Raw genomic sequence first — 7,893 nt, 5'->3', positions numbered from 1 at the left:
TATGTTTATAATTTTCTTCTTTTTAAAAAAGTTAGCTGTCCTGACTGCATGAATTGTCCTGACAGCAGCTGGTATTACTGTATATAAACAAAGGTAGAAAGATTACATTTCCATCCAGCCGTCTGACTTAAAGCTCAGCTGAGCATATGCCACAAAATGACATTCTTCTGAATTCACTGTCTTGGTTAGCTGACATCCTAATTATGTGGCTCATATTCTTCTGTATTTTGGAGGTTATGTAATTGTTTAATTATAAATGTTCAGCCAGTCTTGTACAGTTGCTGTTTGGTTTTAAATAGCATCTTTCACATCCAAGCAGACAAATGGAAAACTTGCTGACTACAAAATAAAATTTGTAAAAATGTAAGTTTGAAGGCAACAATGGATTAGTCAAGATAATGCCATATCACTTAACTCAGTTAATACGCCATTGTATATGTGCGAGTAGTCACACATCTTACTAGTTTTAAATAACACTCCATTTATGACCACAGGTCATTCTATTTCATGACCAAAGAGTTTTATATTTTTTGTCAATTCTGAATAGAAATAGCTTTCTTAATATGCTAGTTCAGTTGGTTCAACTCTAAGTATTTCCATGGCCTAACCAATTTTTCTGAGCCCTTAATAAATCCATTGGAAGTTGAACAAAGATTTCCCTACTCCCTGGGTTCATCAATTAGCTAAAGATTATTCGACTTATTTTACTTCGAGATAAAATATATTTATATATATATATGAAACATCTCTTTTTTTCTTTCTTTGTGAGACAGAGTCTCACTCTGTAGCCCAGGCTGGAGTGCAGTGGTGCAATCTTGGCTCACTGCAACCTCTGTCTCCCAGGTTCAAGCGATTATCCTGCCTCAGCCTCCCGAGTAGCTGGGATTACAGTCATGCGGCACCACGCCTGGCTTTTTTTTTTTTTCTATTTTTAGTAGAGATAGGGTTTCGCCATGTTGGCCAGGCTGGTCTTGAACTCCTGACCTCAAGTCATCCACCCGCCTTGGCCTTCCAAAGTGCTGGGATTACAGGCATGAGCCACCATGCCTGGTGTCATTTTCAATCTGTTAGACACAGAAGGGGAGAGAGCCAAGTACATTTAAATACCAGTTGTATATTATTTTGTTCTCATATGTTAAACTAAACATTTAAGAACTATAAAATGAAGAACTTCTGGTTTTAGTAATGGTGTTATAGCTTGTAATGTCCAAACCCTTCCAATTATAAACTGTGGACAAAATATAATAAACAATGGTCTAAAAACTCTAGGGAGTCACTGAAACCAGCTGTGAACTATATATGATTTTTCCCCTTAGGTCATTCCCAGACTGTGTGGTAAGGCATGGCTAGAACTCAAGAGAAAGTTGCGGTCTTACTGGCTTGAGGTGTTAGGATGGAATTAAGGGCTGCTAGAAGGACTGAAAATTAAAGCAGCAGATCCTAGAAATGAAGGTGTCAGAAATGGAGGAGGCTTCCTGTCTGCATATGATCTCTCCTTGAATCCTTAGCTAACTCTCGAACCGTGCAGGCCCCAGGAAGACTCCATGGACCTTGGTGAAAAGCCACAGTTGGAAGGCTCAAGAAGCTGAACAGAGATGGCTGTTTTCTTTTGCAACAGAAGACAGAGTTTCAAGTTTGAATTCTGACAAGTTAGAAGGGCTTGATAGAACTTTGAGCTTCCCAAACCCCCAGAATGGCCATGTATTAATAAAGGCTGTGCACAAGACTAAAGATTTATGCTAAAACTAAGGATAAAACCTTTAACATAATGTAAAATCAAGGTGATTAGCCAATAATTTAAATGAGATCAAAGCTTAGCACTCTTCAGAGTATAATAAAATGAATCTGCATAACATATAAACAATGACCTGAATACAATAAAATGCTATAGGGTATCCAAAGAAATAAGGAAATACGGCTTATAGCTTATGGTTTTAAAAAAAGAGCAGACAATAGAAAAAAAAATCCTAACATAAACTAGGTGATAGTGGAATTAGCAGACAAGGTTATTTTTAAAGCAGTTTTTAGAACTATGTTCATGGAAGAAAAGGTAGTGTGATGCCGGGCGCGGTGGCTCAAGCCTGTAATCCCAGCACTTTGGGAGGCTGAGACGGGCGGATCACTAGGTCAGGAGATCGAGACCATCCTGGCTAACACGGTGAAACCCCGTCTCTACTAAAAAATACAAAAAAAAAAAAAACTAGCCGGGCGAGGTGGCGGGCGCCTGTGGTCCCAGCTACTCGGGAGGCTGAGGCAGGAGCATGGCGTAAACCCNACTTTGGGAGGCTGAGACGGGCGGATCACTAGGTCAGGAGATCGAGACCATCCTGGCTAACACGGTGAAACCCCGTCTCTACTAAAAAATACAAAAAAAAAAAAAAACTAGCCGGGCGAGGTGGCGGGCGCCTGTGGTCCCAGCTACTCGGGAGGCTGAGGCAGGAGAATGGCGTAAACCCAGGAGGCAGAGCTTGCAGTGAGCTGAGATCTGGCCACTGCACTCCAGCCTGGGCGACAGAGCCAGACTCAGTCTCAAAAAAAAGAAAAGGTAGTGTGGTTGTAATGAATGCATATAAGTGTATACTCTCACCCCAAAAGTGGAAACATTAAAAAAAAAAATGGGTTTAACTGGAGAATACAGATGATACATGAAAGAAATTGTCCAATCTGAGGAAGAGAGAAGAAAAGATTAGAAGGAAAACAGCACAGAGCCTCAATGCCATTTGGGGAAATATCAAGCAATTTAACTTACGTAACTGGATTTCTAGAAGAATAGAAGGAAAATAGGGCAGAAGAAAATATAAGTAACTTACAGGCCAGAATTACCCCAAATTCTGTCAAAGCCAAAAAGCTGTCAACTCAACAGATCCAATAAACTGAGTGAACCCCAAGTGAAATAAAGAAAATCATACCTAACATAACAGGTAAAACTGATGAAAACCAAGGATAAAAAAGCTACCACGGGTGTTAGTAGGGAACCTACCAAATTTTTATTTGAAATTAAACTTAACTAGGTTCCTCTGTTTGCTAAATCTGGCAATCCTGTTCTGTATGTAACGTAATCTCAATTTAATGAAATTGTAAAATGAACACTGCATTACTCAGCAGGGAAAGGATGAACAGTAGTGAAATCCCAGTGTTAGTTAAAATGGAAATACCTGAAGGCTGCATACATTTATTTATTTAATAGTGTTTAGCTCTTTAATACTATAAAGTTCTTTAAAATTATCATGTAGTGAAACCCCATTCCATAATCTAGATACAGAAAAGTTTCATCACCCACAAGATCTCCCACTCTCCCTTTATATTCATCCCCTAGTTCATTCCTCCTTATTGTTAAGTAGTGTTCTCTCATATGGATAGACTACAGTTTGTTTATCCATTTTTATCCATTCACTATTTGAGAGATAAGTGGTTTGTTTCCACTTTCTAGCGATTATGTATAAAGTTGTTAAAACATTAACATAACAGGTTTTTGCCTGATATCCGGAGGGATTGCTGGATTACATGATTAAGTGTGCACCTAATTTTATAAGAAACTGCCAAAATGATTTCCAAAGTGCTTGTACATCTTGCATTCTCGCCAGCATTGTATTATCTTTGCCAGCACTTCATATTGGCAGTATTTTGAACTATCCCGATAGGTGTGTAGTGGTGTCTTTTTTTTTTTTTTTTTTAGTTTCTTGTGAGACAAAGTTTTGCTGTTGTTGCCCGGGCAGGAGTGCAATGGCATGATCTCGGCTCACCACAACCTCTGCCTCCTGGGTTCAAGCTATTCTCATGCCTCAGCCTCCCAAGTAGCTGGGATTACAGGCACGTGCCACCACGCCCAGCTAATTTTATATTTTTAGTAGAGACGGGGTTTCTCCGTGTTGGTCAGTCCGGTCCCGAACTCCCGACCTCAGGTGATCTGCCTGCCTCGGCCTCCCAAATTGCTGGGATTACAGGCGTGAGCCACCGTGCCCGGCCGCAGTGGTGTCTTTGTTGTGGTTTTAATTTGTATTTCCCAATGCCTAATGATGTGGATCATCTTTTCATGTGCTTATTCACCATTCTTATATCTTATTTGATGAAGCATCTCTTCATGTCTTTTGCCTACTTTTAAATTGGATGGGTTTCCATATGGTTAAATTTTGAGTGTTTGTTACATATTCTGGATAAAAGCTTTTGTAAGATATATGACTTGCAAATATTTTCTCCCCATCTGTAGCTTGTCCTTTCATTCCCTTAACCATTTTTGATAAAGCAAACATTTTAAATTTTGATTAAATCCAGTTTATGTTTTCTTATATGGATTATGCTTCTGTTGCCATGTCTAAGATCCCATCACCAAATTCAACAGACTCAATATTTGTATGAAGTGAGTTTTAGATCCACACTCATTTTTTTTTGGCATGTAGATGTTTAGTTACAACATCTTGATAAGAAGACTATTCTTCCATTGAATTGTTTCTGCACCATTGTAAAAATCATTAAGCCATATTTATGTAGGTCTCTTTCTGAACTCTTGCTGTTCTGTTGATCTGTGTGTCTCTCCCTTCTGTGATACTATGCTGTCTTAATTACTTTAGCTTTATGGTAAATCTTAAAAACAGGTGGTGTGGTTCCTTTAACATTCTTTTTTCAAAGTAGTTTTAGCTATTCTAGTTCCTTTGCCTTTGCATATAAATGTTAGAATGAGCTTGTTGACATATACAAAAGAGCTTGTGAGATTTTGATTGGAATTGTTTGAGATGGTGTAGACATTTTGGGGTTTATTCTGTTTTGGGTTTGCCCAACTTCTTGACTCTAGGTGTACGTCACCAAACTTGGGAAGTTTACAGCCATTATTTCTTCAGATCTTCCTTCAGCACTATATACTTTATCCTGTCTTTGAGAAATTCCGATAAATATAAATGTTAGACATTTCTTACTGTCCCATGGGTTCCTGAGCTCTGTTCATTGTTGTTGTTGCAGTCTGTTTTCTCTGTTGCCCAGAGCTGATAAGTTTTATCCATCTATGAATTCACTGACTCTTTTCTCTGTCTTCTCCATTCTGCTGTTGAGTCCATTCTGTATGTTTTTAAAATTTTGGTTACTGTTCTAAAATTTCCATTTGGTTATTTTTGTATCTTCTGTTTTTTATTTTAACATTTGTTGCAAGATTATTTGATTTCTTTGTCACGTATTTTTCTGTAGGTGTCTGAGCATTTCATATAGCATTTTTGTATTGCTTGTTTGAGCATTTTAAATATCTGCTTTAAGGTCTTTGTTAGGTAATTCTAAGACTGATATCTCAGTTTTAGCATCTATTGATTTTCTGTAAGTTGAAATTTTTGCAGCACTTTGTCAAGTAATTTTGGATTATAGCTTGGCATTTTGAATATTACGTTGTGAGTTGCTGGGTCTTGTTCAGATTTAATGGAGAATATCAATCTTTTTGTTTTAGCAGGCAACCAACCTGTTAGGTTCAGGATACAATTATCAGATTGCTCTTTATGGGCTACAGTTCCAGTGTAAGTTCAGTTTTCAAAGACTGCAGTTCTCTTTGGATCTATTTCAAGTTTGTGGCCTGCAGTTTGGGACTTACGAAGTAGTCTGTTGGATAGTTTAGTTCTCAAGATTCTCAAGGCTAAGTAGAACCAGATCCAGGCATTAGTGATTTGAGGATGATCCTTGGCGTTCGTAAACAACTTTATGAGATTGCTTTCCTAGTTTCCTCCCACTCCATAATCTCTCCACTACTTCCTGGTTCCCTGGGCTCCCTTTCTTGGTTGGTCCTCTGGCCAGAAACTTGGGGATCTAGTTACTCTACTCTGTTGCTATTTCATACCTTCATGACTGGGCCTGCATTCTGACCCATGTGGAGGGGGTACAGAGAGAAAAAAAAGCAACAGGGTTGCTGTACCCTTTTAAAACCATAACTCGACCAAACAGAATTATTCCCCTCCCTCAAAGTTTTAGTTCCTGTGGGCTTCCATAACTGTTGGCCACCACCACAGGATTGCCTGGGGGAAGCTTTTGGAAGGCAATGGGAAGTCTTCCCTCCAACTAATGTTAACAACAAATGTAGTAACGTTGCCTTCTTTTGAAGTCTGTAGAAACCGACATGACCTATGTACAAATTATTGCTCATGGGGAAAGTAGTATGATGCACATACGGGACAATAAACCCTGTAAAGCTGAACATTATGATCTAACTTATTGTCTAGGGTGGAAGACAGCAATGGCTAATCAGATGGACCTTACTTTATTTGTAATTTTACAAGTCAAAATGATAAAAGTCCAAGCCAAATGGCCAAGCCAAGCCTTAATTGCTATGAAAGTGCTCCTGCTTATATGTGAATCTGAATATCTTGTTTACTTAAAAAATACCACATTTAAAAAATGCCATTTGGTGGCTACGTTCAGGAAATACTTTTTATGATGTCTTTGTATTATTTTGTTTTATTCTTTAGTTTCAGCAGTTGCTTTCTCACAAAGAGTATTACTCACTTTAACAATTCATAGATAATCACTTTTCGAAGAGTTACACTTTACATTAAAAAGCAAAAATCATCCATTTTTTCAATAAATTGCCTTGCCTACACTGTGCCAGACTACGCATTTCTTACTGTTAACATTAGCAGATAAATTTGAATTGTGAATTTAAATGTTGGTAGCATGTGCTAAGCCTGAATTTCATGGTAGACTTTTTTTTGCCTCAAAGTAGAACTGGATGACCTGATAATGTTTTAATGAACGAAAATCCAATTAAAATGCTGTTTCCTTTTTTTTCTTGGAAAGAATGGAAAAAAATAGTAAACTGCTATCATTCTGTCTACACCTATTGAACCTGTTTGCTCCTCCTTGTCTCTGCTGTTATTTTTGCTCTAGACTAATGAAAAGTTTGGTGCCATAATCAAGGGTTTGATTTAATAAGGAGGGAAAGAAATGCATTTAAGTTTCGAAAGTTGTTCAGAAGAGTTTACACTTGATAAGCATTAGAGAGCCACTCAAGATTCCTGAGCTAGAGGACTGCAAGTGGAAACTGGGAAAGCAAGACCAGTGTAACAGAGGGTGGCTTCTGTGGTTAGGAAAACCAAAACTCTACATAAGATTGGCCACTGCAGTACTGTACCAAACAACTTCCTAACCCAGTGTATAAACAGAAGAGACTGCTCTGTAGGAGTGTTGACAGGCCACTGTAGAATTCGGCCAGAGGCTAATTCCAGAGAACACAGGATAGGTAGGGAGTCTCAATCTAGCAGGTATGCAGAGGGGCCAGCCCCAGGCATTCAGGAAGCCAGGACAGGGCAAATCTTTCAAAAGCGCCTGAACAAAAGTTGGATTCAACAAAAATTCCTTGTACTCTCTGCCAAAGCCAGAATTGTTTGGGTGGGGGCTGGAATGGAGGTGACTAGAGCTGGACAAGGAAAGTGATTCTGCTTGCAATCATCAGTGAAATCCTGGAATAGGGCAGTGGGAATGGAAAAGAATGTAAACGATTTCAAAGGAAGAAAGACATTTTATGATAAGGGATTCAGGAAATGGAGGTGATAAAGGCATTGCTCAGTTTTCTAAGAATTCTATGAAGAATTCCGACAAATTGGTAGTTGAGAATTGAATGGGAAAGATTTGTTTTCTTCAATTTTGAATGGGATATGCTGGTAGTTCTGCCATGAATGTGACAAGAAGCCACTGATGGCCTTGAAGCAACTTCTACAAGATAGGAGTGAAGCTATACTACTAGGAGCTATGGAAATAGTTAGAAAGGAGGTAGAAGCAGCAAATGTAGACCACATACAAGGAATCTGACAGCAGACATGCTGAGGATAAAGCCTTGAAGTATGGCAGAGATTGATAGTAAAGAAGCTGCTTTGGTAAGAAGACATTTGAGAAGGAAGGTGACATGAGTGGTGCCTGAGATATTGTGGA

The sequence above is a fragment of the Theropithecus gelada genome, chromosome 1, assembly GCF_003255815.1.
Source record: "Theropithecus gelada isolate Dixy chromosome 1, Tgel_1.0, whole genome shotgun sequence".
NCBI classification, from domain to species: domain Eukaryota; kingdom Metazoa; phylum Chordata; class Mammalia; order Primates; family Cercopithecidae; genus Theropithecus; species Theropithecus gelada.
This window is presented reverse-complemented; position numbering follows the sequence as displayed.